The following is a 20,114-nucleotide window of genomic DNA, read 5'->3' as shown; positions in this document are numbered from 1 at the left end:
TAATCAATATTTAATTTATTTTTCACCATTTGGATTTTAATTTATAATACATCTTTAGATTTTTGTATTATTTTATCCATTTTTTATTATTCTAAATTCGGATTAAATTTTTTTATATTTTAATTAGGATTTTACGGAATATTTTATACATATTATCATATATAAATTGTATATTTCATTTAAATTTGATTATTTTTTTGTATTTTGCAATTACCTTTTATTCATTATTATCTTATTATATTATTATATCATTAATTTGAATTTTTGACAAATAAATAAGTATTCACTCTTGCAATCTTGCTGTTTTTGCAATGCCTCTACAACGAGTTAGACTTCTTTCATAGGTTTTTGTGGTTGATGAAGTTATAAATACACTGTAATTGTTGAAGCTTATGAAAATAGAATTATGAATAAAGTATAATTATAAATAAACGAACTCTTTTCCTGATTTTTCTCCTCGAATTATATTTGAATTTATATTTTATTATCAAATTAGATTTTATCTAACTACTTATCAATTTTTTTAATCAGAATAAACAAAAACTTACTTTTTTTCTCTCTAATTTATATTTGAATTTATTTTTTATTATAACATTTAATTTTATCTAACTAACTTTTGATTTGTTTATATGTTTGTTACAAATTCAATTGTATCTAAATATTTTTTTTTTATTATTTTATACATATTGTTATCAAATTAATTTGATCTTTTTTTCTTTATATTTTCGATGTTTTCAATTTTTCATATACAAACATGTAAAAATGGCTTGTTAAACCTAAAAAGAAATATATAAATGGGAATTAAATTTTAAATATTTGAAACATGTGGGTGTTTATATATATATATATATATATATATATATATATATATATTTTCAGTTTATTATTATTATTAATATTAATATTAGTAATATTATTATTATTAGTATTCTTAATCTTTTTTTATTATTATTATCATAATTATTATTATTTATTACAAGAAGATAACAAAAAAACCCTAAATCTCATCTTCTTCACTTAGCCGTTCCCAAAATCTCATTTTCTCCTTTGCAATCTCATGTCTTCGATCGTTGGTTCAACAACTCTTTCTTCCATCATCTTGGCTAGCTTTTAACAACCACCTCACAGGCTTGCCAACCTTTTTTTCGCTTGCACACATGTTACTTTTGTTTCTACTTTGAACATCATTTTCAACAATGACGTTTTGGGATTATAGTATTTAAAGTTAGCTTTCAAGATCCAATGAGCAAAATGGTCCATGGAATGAAGATGAAGACTCCCTACAACTAGTTTGGTGTCAAATACAATCATACGCAATTCCTTCACATATTCATTTGCCAACAACAACTTACTGGTAAAATTAACTTTTCTCTTTCTCACCTTGGAGGAAGTTCATTGTTGTATACATCCATAAATTTCTAATGACCCCCATCGATATTTGTGGTGCTAGATTGTCTACGTAGAGTGTATTTATGGTATTCGTGTTATTTCTAAAGCAATTTGTATTTTCATTTGTACTTAATTTTGTTGTTTTAGGTAGTTTTATCATTTACTAATTAGTATTTTTTATTATATAAATTTGTTTTACTATTTTTATAATTTCGAAAGTTTTTTGTCATTTTTTCAAATGAAACTTTAAAATTTATTATTTCTCTTATCAACCTAAATATTTATAGGAGTGAGTCTACCATACCACTGACAAAAAATTTTATGTGGGACAAGAGTCACAAGACAATGCAAACCTCTCAAATTTCTTTTTTTTTTTTTTCACCACATATTTTATTTATTTCGATTGCAGTCATAATTAAACATTTTATTATTTTACTTTTAGTAATTTTAACTTTCATCTCTCTATCACCTTAAATTTTGTCTTTTTAAGAAATAAATTTGACTAATTTAGACATGCATTTAACTGCACTTTAATATTTTACGACCACAAAATCTATAAAAGTAATATAATAGAGTTAAATCTTGACATTATTGAAGGCGATAACAATTAACATTATAAATTAAATTTGGATAACATTTAAAGTATATAAACGTAATATTGTTATTAATATTATGTTAAGGCTAATTTGTATCGGATAAATGTAAACATTTAATCACCGTTCTTTATACATTTTAATGCATGTTATATATATTTTGATATTATATAATTAAAGTATATTTAAACCATGAAAGAAGATAAAAACCTAAATAGTAAGGAAATATATGTATAAGAAACGAGAAACGAGAAATAGTTATTAAACAATAATATGTTTATCTTCTTTTTTTTCTTCTAAGAAAAAAAAAGTTATCAAACATATTATTGTTTTTTGAGTTGGTAAGAAACAAGAAATAAAAATGTTATCAAATCTGACTTTAAAAACCAAAACTTAAGCTATAAAAACCTTAAACTTTATAAGTTTTATATATCCTAACTCTTAAGAATATTAAAATATTAAAATATTCTAAACCTTAAACTTAAACCCTACAAACCCTAAATCTAGGGGAAAAAAAAACACTAAATCTCAAACCTTAAAAAACCTTAACCGGCCTACTAAACCCTAAACCCTTCACCCCAACCCTAAAACCATATACCTAAACTCTAAACACTCCTAAATTCTAAAAATTAAAACCCTTATCCTTAAACCCTAAGCCTTGACTCTAAAACTATAAACCTAAACCTAATGTCTCCTAAATCCTAAACCCTTACTATAATTAAACCCTAAACTCTGAAACCACATAACTGTAAACTGTAAATCCTGCTACAGTCCTACAACTTCTAAATCTAAAAAAAACCTGAATAAATAAACCATAAACCAATAAAATAAAAAACCCTAAATAATTTCTTGTTAAGTTTTTCATGAATAAAAATATTGGTGTGATAATCATTTCATTATAATTTTTTGGTATATGTTGTATATAAAAAATTCCCATGTGCTATAGCTGTAGGACACTCAAAATAGTTAAAACAAAAGCTCAAAAGATAAAGTGACCTATCAAGTCCATAATGAAAGTAGAGATGAAGGTTAATCCTTGTCTATATGAGGATGCAATAATTGTGAACAATACATGACTTACCAAATCAAAGGGTGTGCCCTATTTCATATTTGATTAGGTTTGGCTCGGGTTTAGCTAAGATCAAACATCTTCTCCTTGATCTATTTTAATAATAGAATGATACTTTGGGTTGAGACATGTGTGAGAATGCTCCATTTTGTTAGGCTTGGCCAAGAAAACATAAATTATCCACATGCTGTTGTATTAAAAAAACAAAAGGTACTACTAATAAATAATTATATTTAAGATCAACCTTTCATGTACTTTTTTTTCATATTGTTTTCAGAATGTTATGACAATGTTACTATAAAAATATTGAAAAAAAAGTATAATCTTGATATAACATATTCAATATGTAAGTGGACATAAAATTACATGTATGTTTTTTCTTATAGAAATAATAACTTCAATTGAAAAAGAATAAAAAATATATAGCTGCATAAAAAAAACAAGCCCACACAGTACATATATGTATTTTTCAATTCTAGGGTAGATTTTTCTCTTCTCTCCATTTCCTATCTTCTAGGATTGTGCTGTTTTATATTTTTCATTTCTTTAATGGTAAGTTTTCAAATTTCAATACAATAATCTATTTGAAAATATCGATATATTCTTCATTGAGTATTCCTCATCCTCAAATCGCTTTCCATTATTTGGTTTGTTTTCGAGCTCAAATTTTCATCCAATCTAGCTATTGTAGAGAGAGTAGCCTTCAACATCATCCTCATTAGAATCTTTGTCCCTTCTTTTTCAACATCAAATTCACTTTCATCCTTCGTAAGACCATTGACGAAGACGATAGGATCGTCTACGACTAATTCATTATATTTATAGGCATCACTCTGTCTATTATTACGTTTTTCTTGACATTCCCCCATTTTAGTTACAAACAAATTTATCAAATGAAGTCTTAACAAAATTGCACGATGACTGCCACCACCTTCAACGACATCAATACTCGGATCTTCCTCACATTTATTATTGTTGATAATGACACTAAAGATGAGAGAGAATACAAAAGTTTTCTTTCATTTCCATATGAGTCCTACTTTCAAGAGTGAGGTTCTTAGTTTTCATGATCATGGTCACCCGATTTGTAATGATTTAGTTTGTTTAATTAAATAACAAATAAGTACCTATTATATAATTCCATGTTCTTTCTAACCATGATTGAAATTGAAACCTAATCAAGGATTTAAATTGATAAATATTTAAATTCGAGATTTAAATGAAAGAAATTGAAAATTTATGATTAGAATTCACATCATTTGTCAAGTTTGAGGTTTCAAATTAAAGTTTATAGTTAAAATTGATACAACTTGTCAAGTTTACGCAAAAATTGAATAATTTTTCTTTTAATTTTTTATTCAAAGACTATTGATAACTTTTTTTTCTTTAATTCAATAATTGATAAAGTGACGATAAAGTAAGTCGTTTTATTTAATATTTATTAAAAGATTTCAAGTATTAAATATATACATTAAAGGCAATTGTGATAATGAAATATATGGTTAAAGGGCACCCACTCGTACATATGTCTGGAATTATAAATTGATATTTATCTTTTTGAATTAAAATTTTTTTCCCCTAAACTTTAACTTTAGTCGGTAATAATTTAGTCCGTATACTTTTATTTTTTGTTACAATTCAGTCTCCGAGTTTTATTATATAACAATTTAGTTCTTGTACTTTAAAATTTGTAACGATTTAATCCCTAAAGTAGAAATTAGTGATAAAATTTAATGAAATTTTTTGCCTAAATAAGTTAATAAACAAGTTAATGACTCAATATTTTATATAATATAATATCTAAATCATAAAATAATAAAGCTTGACATCTAATTTTAATGATTTTTTTTTTAATGTTAGGGACTAAATTGTTATAAATTTAAAAGTACATAGACAAAATTATTATATACTAAAATTTAGGTACAAAATTGTTACAATAATGAAATTAGAGAGACTAAATCGTTACAAACCAAAGTTCAGGAACTAAATTGTTACTTACATGAAAGTTTAGTATCAAAAATGTTTTTTCACCTATTTTTTTAGAAATGTAAATTGATATTTCCTTATATGTGGATTTTTTTTATTTGAATATACTTTTTGAAAAAGGCTACCCATTAATTAAGTGGTATTGTCCAATTAATTAAAATATGTCACCCAATAAAAGGTTAGAAGTTTAAATAATCAAATATTATTGAACAAAAAGAATATGTACATGGTTGAATTTAAGCATAAATGGTAGAGAATCACTTTTGACATGCCTAAAATCAATTTTCTCTACTTTTATTTTTATCTCTCTCTCAGACACAGATATGGCTACACGATACAAATACGGATACGAAGATTCCTCAATTTTTAAAAAACTAAGATATGGATATGTTTAAGGATGCACCATTTTTTTAATTTTTTTTAAATATATATATTTCTAAAAAACGAGGATACTGATACGTTGAAGATACATTTTTTTTCTTAAAAAAAAATCTAGGATATAGATAAATTTAGCGTACAAGTTAATAACAATAGCACAAAATAAAATACAAATACTAAAATACAATACAAAAAAAGCAACATCCAAGATGTTGAAGTACAATAGTTAATAAAATGCAATAGAAAAGTGACTCATATTGCAAAGAAGAAGAAGAAGAAGATTAGAGAGAGAAGTATGAAGATAAGCGAAGAACTTATTGTTGAAGATATCCAAATGGTTTATATTTTGGTGGACTTTGTAGGGATTTAAATGTGAAGATGGAGATTAGATGATTCTAGTTTAGAATTTGATCCGTTATTTATTTATTTTTTCTTTTCGTTTTGGACTCGAGTAGTGAGCTTTTTAAATAGATTGCCTAATTTTAGATTGGGAAAGATTAGATGAGTTACTTGTTTTTTTTCATAAAAAAATATGTATATAGATACGTCAAATCACGTGTCAGATACGTATATGAAAAGTATATGAAAAGTATAGATACGTTAAATCGCATATCATATACGTATCTGGGAAGTATCTGGAAGTATCGGTATCCGATATGTATCTGATACTGATTCTTTGTCTCACATGAAATATTTGTGCTTCATAGCCTCTATTAAATCTCTACTTGGCTTCTAACATTTTTTTTCCTATTTGAAAATTTTCTCCAACTCTATTTTTTCTCTTTTAAACTTTTATTTCTCTCTATATAACTTTTTGAGTTTCCTATAATTTTATTCAATCTCAAATGTAATTTTTTCCTTAGTAATTTTATGATTCTAAAACTACATTTGAAAATATATATTAATCATTTAAAATTTGTTTAAATTAAATTTAAATAATTTGTACAAGTATAGAATCAAATATTAACATGATTTATAACTTTTTTATGAAAATAATTATAATTAAATAATTAAACTCAATTCTAAAAGTCAATCCTAAACATGATCTTAAGTCATCAAAAATCACTTTTAATTTTGATGGTACAGAATCACTTTTAAAAGTGTTGCACCCAAACATTAAAATGGTTCTATGAAAATAACTTTTAACGATATACTAATAAATTACTTTTGTTAAATCCATATTTCTAAAAATATTCAAACATGCCTTTAATTGAATATAATTAAATGTGATATTAAAAAAACTATAAATAACAAATATAAAATATATACATTAAAGGCAATTGTGATAATGAAATAGTATAAAGGGGTACATATATATATATATATACGCACACATACACCCCAAAATTTAAAGTTGCTTTCAAGTTGGAATTCCTTTTCTTTTTTTTTTTCCCCTAAAAAGAATTATAACTTTTGAAAAAATAGAAGCTACAATTTAATTAAATTGTAAACTTGTCTTATTTGGACATTATTGAACTGAATAAGACATATATAATTGATTAAAAAAATGTCTAAGAGTGTTTGGATTGACTTTCTAAGTGTTTCAATAAGTATTTATTAGTTAAAAAAAAGTGTATATAAACACTTTGAAAGTCAATCCAAATGGGCCATAATTTGAAGTGGTTAAATGATGAAAACCATGTCTAATTAATTGAAGGAATCCATATTTAATATAATAAGTTTTTATCTTTAGCACTAAGCCGAATTTGTAGTCTAAATTGACAAATTTACAGTATAAAAAAGAGGCATAATTTAAGGCAAAAATTACGTTAAAACTCTGCATAAAGTAGATCTTACTTGAGTTTGTTGAATAACTGAGTAATGTAATCAAGAAGTAGAGCTTTAGTGAAGATGTTTGTTGGTTGTTCTGTAGTGGAGCATGATCGTAAAAGTAGAGTGTTACCATGGAGATGATGGCAAACAAAGTGAAAATCATTCTCAATGTGCTTGCTACGTTCATGGAAGATATCATTGTGTGCAATTTAAATAGTGTTATGATTGTCATAATGAAGGATCGTGGCATAGTGTTAAGAGACTCCCATTTCTACAAGCAGCATAGAAGCCATAATAACTCATAAGTAGAATCAGCAAGGGCGCAATACTTAAATTCGGTGCTGGAGCATGAAATAATTTTTTTTTATCACTACGTCACGAAATGAAGGAATCACCTAGATAGAAGAAATAACCTGTGGTTGAATGTCAATTGGTAGGATTGATAGCTCTCCAAATGAGCTATCTTTCTCAACCTAAATCATGCTAGTTCCCATGGATTTAATTTTTATTTGTGTTTTTAGACAATTAACAAGAAAAACGGAGAAGTCGAGCAGTCACGGCGCCACGACGCCTGGGTCAGAAGTAGTATAAGCAGCATGTGCTACAATGCTGTAGTGCTGCTCAATGATGCCATAATGCTGCCCATCCGTGTGGGCTTGTTGTGATGCATAGGGTCGTACTGCATGACATCGTTCCTGAAAGCCACAAGTACCACAAAACTCCGTCGATTATTATAAATACTATCTTCATTTAGGGTTTTTGGATGGAAGAGTTTGAGAGGGAGGTGCCCATTCTGAGCTATGGGCCTTTTTCTGAGTTCTTCTTCACCTTCTTACTTTTTTCCTTAGTTTTAGGTTGTTTCTTTTGGATTGTAATTGGCTCGATGTTTACGAGCCTCAATTATGTATTCTCAAGGTATGTAATCTTTGTTAATTTCATTTACTTTATGGATTTGGATGAACCCTTTCTACATTTATCAGAGGACATGTTCTTAGATATCTTTATTTCTATCTCTCTTGCATATTTATTTCTTGAATGAAGCTCTAACACATTTCAATGATTAGGACTGACAAACCAATTATTTACACTTGCTAATAGCTAGAAACTTCACAACTAATCTGTAATTGTTTGGTGTGGGTTGCCAAAGTAGCATAGGTTATCTCATGGGTGTATGTTTCCGCAGCGTTTTCGATAATAAAAAATGGTTGTGTTGAGTAACTTAGAAATAAAGAATAATCGAGTAATTAATTGGCATTTCCATTAACAAATCATCGTGACTTAGCCTTAGACCTTAATGCATGTGCTTAGGTTAATTAACGAATGTGTTTCATTATTTGTTAATCGACACATACTTTAATGGATGCAGGACTTAATTAATAATTTAGGACACTTAATGTTGGTTTTTCTACTTAAGTAGGCCATGTGCTTGAGTAGATCGATTATATCCTAGGACCATAATTGTGAATTGGAAGATTTTCTTTTCATTAAATAAATGCATTATGTCACTTTACTTTCCAAAGGATTAACCACCTTTCTCTAGCTAGTTTATCTTTCAATTATCAAGTTCACACACAACCCTCCTCCAATTTACCGCTTTTGCTAAAAATGGATTTAGAGGAACTAATCTTTGTGCTTCCCTGTGGTTTGAACAAGTATTGCCAATTGTATTACTTAGTAGTATAGATAGTAAAGAATTGACATTCTATAAATTTTATTTGATAGATGTAAGAGAGGATTCAACATCCTTTCTATGCATCTATGAGAATTCTCAATGAATCTTTTTTAGAGTCTAGAGAAAAAGTCTCCTTATAATCAATATCATCCCGAGTATAAACTTTGGCAATGATTTAGCCTTTTGTTGTTTGATACTACTATTTAAGTCATGTTTGGTCTTAAAAAACCATTTATACCTGACTCTTTTATTTCTTTTAGGCAATTCTATAGGGTCCCAAACATCATCATAATCCAATGATTTTAACTCTTCTTTCATGGCATCTAACCATTTAAAATAATTCTCACTTTAAATGGCTTGTGAAAATGAAACTGGATCATTATTGATACTTAAGTCAAATTCTTATTCATATAAATAAACTACATAATCATCAGAAATAGCTAATTTTCTTTGTCTTACAGATTTTTTAAATTATATTTCTCGTATTTCCTTCAATTATAGGTTCATTCATCGTAATATCATTATGTGGTGTTTGATCATTAATTTCTTCTTATTGATTGTGAATAGAATCAACAACTATGTGAACAACAACTTGAGAAGAAGGTATAAATTAATAAATTTCTACCTCAACTTCTTGAATTTTTACTTTATGTGATTCCAAACTCTTACTAATTTCGCCATTCTCAATGAATAATGCATTTCCAATTTCAACTATTCATGTACTGTGACTGCCCTTTGGATTTTTATGGATAACCAATGAAGAAGTCATTGGCTGTTCTTGAATCTAGGTTCTTTTTATGTGGATTATAAATTTTTACTTCCTCTTGGCAACCCCAAACATCCAAGTGCCTTAAATTGAGCTTTCTTATTGTCCATAGTTCAAAAGATGTCTTTGGAATTGACTTACTAGGAACTTTATTTAACAAGTATTGAGAGGGTCTTAAAACATACATCCACAATGATATGAGTAAAGAAGAATTAATTAACATACTCGTGACCGTGTTCCTTACTGTACATACTACAAGAAATAATGGATACAATAGCTAACGAAAAAGGCTATAAAATACATTTCATAGCCTTTTTCAAAGGTCTTGACAGCCCATGTTATTAAATGTTTGGGACTTTTTATAGTTCTTTTGTAGAGTTATAATGGATGCTATAATAGAGTATGGAGATATAACATGTATACATGGCTATGAAAACGATCAATAGCATTAGTCATTAAAGTTATCTTTAACATATAATAGCTTGCTCTCAATGCTATCTTTATTATATAATAGCCTTTTCTTAATGCTTTATTTGACATATGATAACCTTTTTGTTAATTCAATTATATTAACAAACAACGTTGAAATTATGTCCATTTATATTACAAACACTTGTTTTAAGTTAAATAGACATATGAAATAATTCACAATGTACGCATTAAATACAATGACTTCCTTTCATTATTGAAATTTAGTAATCAATTTACATTAGAAACTAAAAAATTATCTAATAATACAAAAAATACATCAAATGTAATTTTCAACCATACAAAGTTCACAAAATACAAAATTCATCAAGTTTTGAGGATTATAGCATCATGGAATTGAACTTCCATCTTTGATCTTCATGTACCTACATAAAAAGTGAACTAGTATCAGATTGGTTCCCAAAACCACAATTGAATGTCAAAACTATATAAAAAGTACATAATTGTTATTTTGACTCTCAAAACAACCTAAAAATATGTAGTTCATTAATAATCGACAAAGTTACGTAAATACAATCATTAAACCTTTAATTACCTCTAAATTCATGAGTCTGTCATTTATTTTAACTATTCTCAATGTAACAAATATATATAAGTATTGGTCAGGAAGGATAAGTTGACATTAAACTTCATAGATCATTGAAATAATAAATACCACTGATTAGGCAATAATAACACAAGCAATGGTCGTGAACTATAAACATATGAAAATAGTGGTAAAATAGAAACAAAGGCACAATGAATAAATATGTTAAAAATAAATTCAGAACAATATGTAAAATATGAAGATGTTTTACAATTCTAATAAGAGATTGAAATCAACAACAGAGTAAAGTGTAACTTGTTTTCCCATTAAGAAAAAAGCAAAAAATAAGCATGACAAACATGTTAAAATAATACTTTCCTACCTGCGGTTCATTGACAACAAGATTCCAATCTTGTCTATAGTCACGGACCTACAAATAATACTCATGGTAAAAACAGAGTAATAAACAATTGAAGGCGAGAAGAGAAATAGTTTAGAACAAGAGAGAAGAAAAGGAAATTGTTATCAAAAGAACAAGAAAGCAATAATTCAAAAGTTCAAAAGATGTTTTAAACTGAAATTTGAGCATTTGTATGTTATTACCCGCTTTTAAAGTCTCTCTTATTTGAATCAGGCGAGCATTGAGTGAGTTTTATTTTGCGGCAGATTTGGGCAAGCATTGAGTTCTTCACAGTGAGGGAATTATGGATCGGATCAAAGATCGGATCAAGACTTGGATTGAGTTCTAGACTAGATCGAGTTCTTCAGAGTAGGAATGAGTTCTTCACAGTAGGAATTGAGGATCGAGTTTTGGACTGGATCAGATCGAGTTCTTCACAGTGGGGATCGAGGATCGAGTTTTGGACCAGATCGAGGATCAAGTTCTAGCATAAAATTTTGAGACTAGAGTTACAGAATCATCAACCATCAGAGGAAACAAAACTAGTACATAATTGCATTCCATTTAGCTACCTCATTCTCTTTCAAGTGTAGAAGCTATAATCGAACAGCAACCAAATACAAACAACAATTAATTGTCAATGGAAAAGCGCAAAAAGGAAAATACAAAATCAAATAAAAACGAAAATGAAAATGGATCTAAGGATGAGTAAAGAGAGGAAAATCACTAACCAAAGTTGCTACAATCGATAGAGACGATGGAAAATCCGCCATCGACGGTGGAATGTGGGCACACATTTTAGGGCATCGCGTGGAATTGAGAATGATAAAGAGATGAATGAGAATGATATGGGTTTCAAGTACTGAAAGTTGTGATTTGTGAAAATAACGGTTTAGATTTGAGAGAAAGAAGATTGAGATTTTGTGTGGAGAGATGAAGAAAGGGAAGAAGAGAAATAAAGAAAAAGAAAATATGGGTTTTGTGTATTTGAAGAAGGGGTGAAGTGCACAACCTCCAAAATTTTGCGTGTTTGGGTAGATAACTGTGAAATTTTGAGCGTACCCCAAAATTTTGCATGTTTGGGTGGATAACTACGAAATTTCTGTTGGATTCAGAAAACAAGCAGCAGAAGTAAAACAAGATCATCAAGCATTCTAATTCATTAATTTTGATTTCTAACTAAACATGCTCATAAATTCAAAATAGAGTTTCAACACTAACCTTTGAAGTACCTTTGATTCACGATCTTCAATTGCAATCTCCTTCTGCTTTGGATGTGAACCACCACAATGTCTTCTCTACTATTCTCTTGGAGTTTTAGATTGATTTGTGGGACTCAAAATAAGCTTGAATTGAAGGGAATTAGAGAAAAGGTTACTGGTTTTACACAGTGTGAAGAACACTTCTTCAGACATAAATTCTCAGCCTTCAGAATTCCAGCTTTATATTAAATGACTTTCAAACAATTAATAGCCTTGCATGAATCACAACTCATGCTTGAATAATTGAGCTGAAGAAGAATGGAATTATATGTGAGTTGCTAGGAAAAAAGGTGGGAATTTTTCACTTTCCTAACTTTTTTCATTTTTCAATTTTTCTTTTATTTAAATTTTGATTTCCAAAATCAAAATTCATTTCATTTAAAAAAAAAATTGAAATTTTATTAATTTTATAAAATTCAATAATTATTTTTCTAATAAATTTAATAAATTAATTAAAAAATTTAATTTTATTAATTTAATATCAAATATTAAATTAATTTTTCACAAATTCCATTACCATAAATCTTTATTCATGAATTTAATATTTGAATCATATTTAAATATTAATCGATTCTCCAATTTCTTTTAGTTTCAAAATTAAACATATAATTATATTACATATAATTACTAATTTCTTTTATTCTAATTTGAATGTTTCAAATCAACTTATCACATTACTTTAAGGCTAATCCGTTTATGAGCTAGTAGGGGGACCTAGTGGACCTACAGATCTTAGGCTCCAACGATCTGAGATTAATTGGCTAAACTCTTTACACCGAATTAACGGCCATTCGTTAATTACTGGGTCACTCCACTAAAGCTAGAGTTGCACTCTTCTCACTGTAGATATATTGTGTCTACTCGATACAACCATGATTAGTAAGTTAACCTTTCATAGGTTGTTCGTAATAACGACTGGGTCAATTGGTTGTTTTACCCTCGAGATTATCTCTTATTTCTTAAGTCCTATTGATCCTCTAATGAACAATATGTTTGTGATTCGATCATCAAACCAAATTCCTCTCGGGCCAATGAGAGGATGGAGCCCCTTGTTCAAGACCCAGAGTCAGCACTTAAGGGAACAACCTCTCTACTATCCCTAAAAGTGGGTAGGAGTGAATTCCATCTTGCACCCTATATCCCCAGCTATCTACCCAGTTTTACCCCTAAAATGGGAGGCTTATTGAGCCTACGCTGTTGAGCCAACCCTCACCCATGTAAATCTAAGAATAATCTCGAATAAACAGGAGTTCATAGTTAACTCAGGATTCTTGTTAAGTTACCTAGATCATCTTTGTGAAATAGTCAGTCTTAAATAGTAAAGAACGTTATAAAGTAAGAGTGACTTATTTCGTAGTCCGATCTTGTGCAAACTCATTGCACAGGATGCTTCCACTTCTCACGTCATCACATGTACGAATTAGGATCACTTCGTATGTAGCACTTTACAACTCCTTGTAACAACTACAAAGTGTGCCACATCTGATAGTGTTACTAGAATAAGGCACCCAACCTTATTTATATACTATAGACCATTTTGACTATTTACTAGAATTTGATCAAATTTTATGTCTCAAAATAAAGGTTAAGTACTCATATAATAGTCAAGAATCTTTTAGTTTATTAGATTTATTTCTAAAACGAAATAAGTAATTCATATATTCAATAACAACTTGTTTGAATTTTCAGAATAAGTTTTATTGTTTACAATCCAAGAGTTTTAGGACATAAAACCCAACAAACTCCCATTTGGACAAAAACTCCAGTGATAACAAATATATGAATACATAATGTTGAGTTTTTGAGTTTTACAAAGAAAAACAATAAACTAGGGCATCACATACCCATGGTTTACTTTTAGGTATCACATACCCATTGGTTTTTCTCCCACTTGCCCTAGGTTATAAACTTGTAGTCCTAGTCTTACTAGGAGATTCTCAAACATTTTAGCTGAGAGAATCGCTGTAAACACATTAGGACATAAAATCCAAGATAACTCGAGTATTAGGACATAAAATCCAACATAACCTATGGTCAAATGTCAATCAGTAGGATTGATAACTCTCCAAATGAGCTATCTCTCTCAGCTTAAATCATGTTAGCTTTCATGAATTTAATATTTATTTGAGTTCTTAGACAATTAGCAAGAAATTAACAAGCAAAACAGAGAAGTCGGGTAGCCACAGCCTAGGTCAAAAGTAGTATAAGCAACAAGTGCTATGGTGTTGCACAGTGGCGCCATAACGTTGCCCCTCCGTGCGGGTTCGTTCTGATGCATATGGTCATAGTGCTATAAGGCACTGTGGCATGAAATCGTTTATGAAGGCATAAGCACCACAACACTCCGTTGATTATTATAAACACCATATTCATTTTCGGGTTTTTGGATGGAATAGTGTGAGAGGGGGGTGCCCATTTCGAGCTATAGGCCTTTTTTTGAGTTCTTCTTCACCTTCTTTCCTTTTTCCTTAGTTTTAGGTTGTTTCTTTTGGATTGTAAATTGCTCGATGTTTACGAGCCTCAATTTTGTATTCTCAAGGCATGTAATCTTTGCTAGTTTCATTTACTTTATGGATTTAGATGAACCATTTTTACATTTCTCAGAGGATATGTTCTTAAATGTCTTTATTTCTATCTCTCTTGCATATTTATCTCTTGAATCAAGCTTTAACATGTTTCAATAATTAGGACTGACAAACCAATTATTTACACTTGCTAATAGCTAAAAACTTCACATCTAATATGTAATTGTTTGGTGTGAGTTGCTAAAGTAGCATGCTTTATCTCATGGGTGCATTTTTGTTTCCGCAGTAGTTTCGATAGTAATAAATGGTTATCTCTAGTAACTTAGAAATAAAGAATAATCACGTAGTTAATTGGCATTTTCATTAACAAATCGCCGTGACTTAGCCTTAGACCTTAATGCATGTGCTTAGGTAATTTAAGAATGCACTTCATTATTTATTAATTGACACATACTTTACTTAGGATGTGAGTCTTAATTAATAATTTCAGACGCTTAATGTTGGCTTTTCTACTTAAGTAGGCCATGTGCTTGAGTGATCGAGTTACATCCTAGGACCATAATTGTGAATTGGATGATTTCCTTTTCATGAACTAAATGCATTGTGTCACTTTACTTTCCAAAGGAGCAAGCACCTTTCTTTAACCCGTTTATCTTTCAATTATCAAGTTCACACACAATCCTCCTCCCATTTACCACTTTTGCTAAAACTGGATTTTGAGGAACTAATCTTTGCACTTTCCTGTGGTTTGGCTTAGTCTTGCCACTTGTATTACTTAGTAGTATAGATAGTAAAGAATTGACATTCTATAAATTTTATTTGATAGATGTAGTAAGGATTCGACACCTTCTTATGCGTCTACGATAATTCTCAATGAATCATTTTTAGAGACAGGAGAAAAAGTCTCCTTATAGTCAATATCATCTTTCTGAGTTTAAACTTTGGCAATGATTTGGCCTTGTGTTGCTTGATACTACCATTTAAGTCATGTTTGGTCTTAAAAACCCATTTACACCCAACTCTTTTATTTCATTTAGGCAATTCTATAGGGTCCCAAACCTCATCATAATCCAATGATTTTAACTCTTCTTTTATGGCATCTAACCATTTAATAGAATTGTCACTTTAAATGGCTTGTGAACATGCAACTGGATCATTATCAATACTTAAATCAAATTTTGTTTCATTTAAATAAACTACATAATCAGTAGAAATAGTTGATTTTCTTTGTCTTTCAGATATTTTTAATTAAATTTCTGGTATTTCCTTCAATTATAGGTTCATTCATCATAATATCATTATGTGGTGTTTTATCATTAATTTGTTCTTATTGATTGTTAACAGAATCTACAACTGCGTGAACAACAACTTGAATAGAAGTTATAAATGAATAACTTTCTACCTCAACTTCTTTAATTTTCACTTTATGTGATTCCAAACTCCTACGAATTTCGCCATTCTCAATGAATAATGAATGCATTTTCAATTTCCACTATTCTTGTACTATGACTAGGGCAATAAAGTCTATACCCTTTTGGTTTTTATGGATAACCAATGAAGAAGTCATTTGTTGTTCTTGAATCTAGGTTCTCTTTATGTGGATTATAAATTTTTACTTCTGCTTGGCAACCCCAAACATCCAAGTGCCTTAAATTGGGTTTTCTTCTTATCCATAGTTCAAAAGATATCTTTGAAACTGACTTATAGGATCTTTATTTAACAAGTATTGAGTGAGTTTTAAAGCATACATCCACAATGATATGAGTAAAGATGAATTAATTAACATACTCCTCACCATGTTCATTACTGTACGGTTATGTCTTTTGGCAACACCATTTTGTTTGGTGATCTTGGCATTGTATATTGAGCATATGTACCATGTCTTTCTTGGAATTTAGCAAATTGACCAAGACATTGTCGATTCTAATTGTCTCCTTTCTATCTAATTGTCTTTCAACTTCATTGATAACTATCTTTAAGACATCTATATTTTAAGATATTTTTATGCATTAAGTAAATATATCCATAACGTGAAAAATCATCAATAAATGTAATGAAATACTTTTCTCCACCAAAAGATGGAATATCAAAAGATCCACAAATATCATTGTGTATAATTTCAAGGAGGTGTAAGCTTTCTGTGACTATTTTATTGACTGTGTGTTTAATTGTTTTCTCTTAGTACAACCCACACAAATTCAAAGATTAGTGAAATCCAAAATTTAGAAAGATTATATATATATATATATATATATATATATATTATCAATCTTTCAATTCTTTCTTTGGATATACTCATGCATAGTATAAGAACAATCAAACTTAATGGTGATGAAGGTACTCATTAGTGTTCCAACAAGTGACTTATTAACCAACTCAGACTAAGAAATTTTTTTTCACAAGTTTCATAAATTCCTTAACATTTTCAGTTTTTGTAATTGTGTACATGATATGGTCTTCAACTGTCATTCACATAAACATTAGACTCAATCTTATTTGATCATTCCCAAACTTTATGGAAAGATCTTTCCTCAACACTTCCAATATTAGTAAGTGCAGTTGATTTCTCACTTAAGAGTGGCAAATCAATATTCAAAACGATTAGATGTGGCATCAAATTTTTTCGCACAAATCAGAAAAATTGAGTCCATTAAACTTGATCATAGATCTAGCTTGTGAATGAAGAGAAATGGAAGCAAATGCTGCAAATATAAAATAAATGTGCTCATACATTATTGTTTTTAAAAAAATAAACTTAAATATTTAGTGAAATTAAAAAAACATAAAACAAAAATTAAATATATATTGAAAATGCTCAAATTAGATACATTGGTTATCTTTGAATATACCAAAAATATCTAACCAAACACCTTAGTTAACCATGATAAGCTATAAATTATAAAACTCCTAATAAGCCTTTGGGCGATTCAACATGTTTTTATAATAATGAACATCAATATACTCATGATAAAATCTTATATTTCAAAATATCATTTCCTTCTTTAGTATCACATAAACATGAGTAATTGAATTAGCTTTAATCTGATATCTATAAGACTACTAATTTGGCAACTTTGGTGATTAACAAATTATTCATAACATAGACATCATAATAAAATAATCGCAAGTAATTTATCACTTCAATTGCACAAATAAATATAGGATTAATCCAATTGCGGTAATCGCATTACCAACCTCACCAGTGCACGCGAGCACACATAATGCATGCATGCACACACATAGATTGTCGATATATATTATTCCTTTTCCTCTTGAGTTAAAACATAATTTTCAGCAGAAACATAAAAAATATATAATAAATCATCAATTAAAAATCGTTTATTCTAAAACTCTGGCCCTAATACATGTAAATTTTAATTTGTATGATTATAAAAGAAAACCTTAATATTTTATAAAACAATAAAAGTCAAGATCTTCGAAATAGATTATTTTTTACACTAATGTGAGTTATAGTAACGTACCCTGATCCATGATAATATTTAGTAAGAGATTGCATTTTTCTCTCTAGGCCTTCCTTTAGAACTTAATTAGGTTTCTTGATGGAGAGAAAAGACGAATTACTTAATAAGGCGGAGAGATGACCTATCCCTATGGTTTTATCCTTATATAGACACCTTTCATCAGGGTGTTTAATTAGGGAATTATATTTTACTTAGTTTAGGAAATTATATTTTACTTAATTGACCCAATAAAATAATAATCTTAAGAGATAAAATAACAGATAATGTACGTGGGACACATTATTATAAATAAAATCAAATAGTACTGGGAAACTTGATCGTGTCCCAAAATCGATTTTCATAGAAAGATAAACTTTCCAGAGAACGAAAACCATTATGCATTAATAATTACAACTTGCTTTAACTCAAGAAAAAAGGAAATAGGATTTAGAAAAGCATACCCTTGAAGACACAATAAATTTCTTCATGAAATTCCCCTCCAAAATTGTTCAACACACGAACACTTTAAGCACCCAAATTGGATAGCACTAATTGGGAACCTTTGTATTCTCCTTTGGGGTGAGAATTGATAGGAGTTGGAGGCTCTGTGATTTATTTGGGAGAGGAAGAGAAAGTTTTGAGAGGAGAAGCCTTTTTTTCAGAAGAAAAACTCTTTCTGTCTCATATCTTCGTGATAACCAAGGGGAAGAAGATGATCAACCAACCACCAAATGCCTCCCACGATTTTTCATCGAGAGAATTAAGGCGAAGGAGTTATGTATAACTCCTTCATTTAATTTAAATTCAAAATTTAAATATAATTGAATTAAAATAAATTTTAATTTAATTAATAATATATTATTATATAATAACCACCTTACTATATAATACACATATTATAATATATGTTATATCTAATATGACATATAACCTATAGTTTGTAATTCTCTCATGAAATCTATAGTATTTTACATAAATCAAATTCATATTAAATTTAACCTATAATTTTTATATGAATCCAATTCATATATTTAATATTTGAATAATGTTCAAATATTTATTCCTCTCAAAATAAACTTTATGTTATAGTGTATCAAATACATTATATTAATTATATCATATGTAATTAATTCTCTCAATTAATTTGAACAATTCAAATTAACTTAAAATTAGTTTGATTCTCAATCATCACAGTTGAGCTACCGAGGGGACCTTATGGACCTATAGATTGAAGCTCCAATTGAAGCTCCAATGGTACTTGGATAATTAATTAAACTTTTTAATTAAATTACCTAACTTCCATTAACTGTCGGTGACTCCATTGAAGACTGACAGCTACACTATTCGCACTACATATATATTTATGTGTCCATTGAATATAACCAATCAATAGTGCATTGACCCTTTCAAATTGCTAATAAGTACAGATGATCTAAAATTACCGTTTTGCCCCTGAGTTACATCTAACTCCTTAACTATCACTGATCCCTCTAATGAACAATAAGTCATAGTCCAAATATGACCAAACCCTCTCAGGCCTGGAAAGGGTGTGACACCACATTGTTCAAACTTCGGAATTAATTCTTAAGGGAGCAATTTCTCTACTTACTCTAACTATAGAGAATGAGTGAACTTCTCTTGTGTAGCTGCATTCCCAGTTCCCCAATCAAATGAATAAAAAATAGTTGTAGGCATGTTGAGTCAGCGACATTGGCCATTCAAACCCATACACATCAAAGTACCATCTTCATAAGTAGGAGTTCACAACTCACTTAGGATTCAGGTCAAGTCACCTATGGTCATCCTGGTGAAATGTAAGTCTCTT

The sequence above is a fragment of the Benincasa hispida genome, chromosome 11, assembly GCF_027475165.1.
Source record: "Benincasa hispida cultivar pf3 chromosome 11, pf3_genome.v1.1, whole genome shotgun sequence".
Taxonomy (NCBI): Eukaryota; Viridiplantae; Streptophyta; class Magnoliopsida; order Cucurbitales; family Cucurbitaceae; genus Benincasa; species Benincasa hispida.
Note: the sequence above shows the minus strand (reverse complement) of the source record.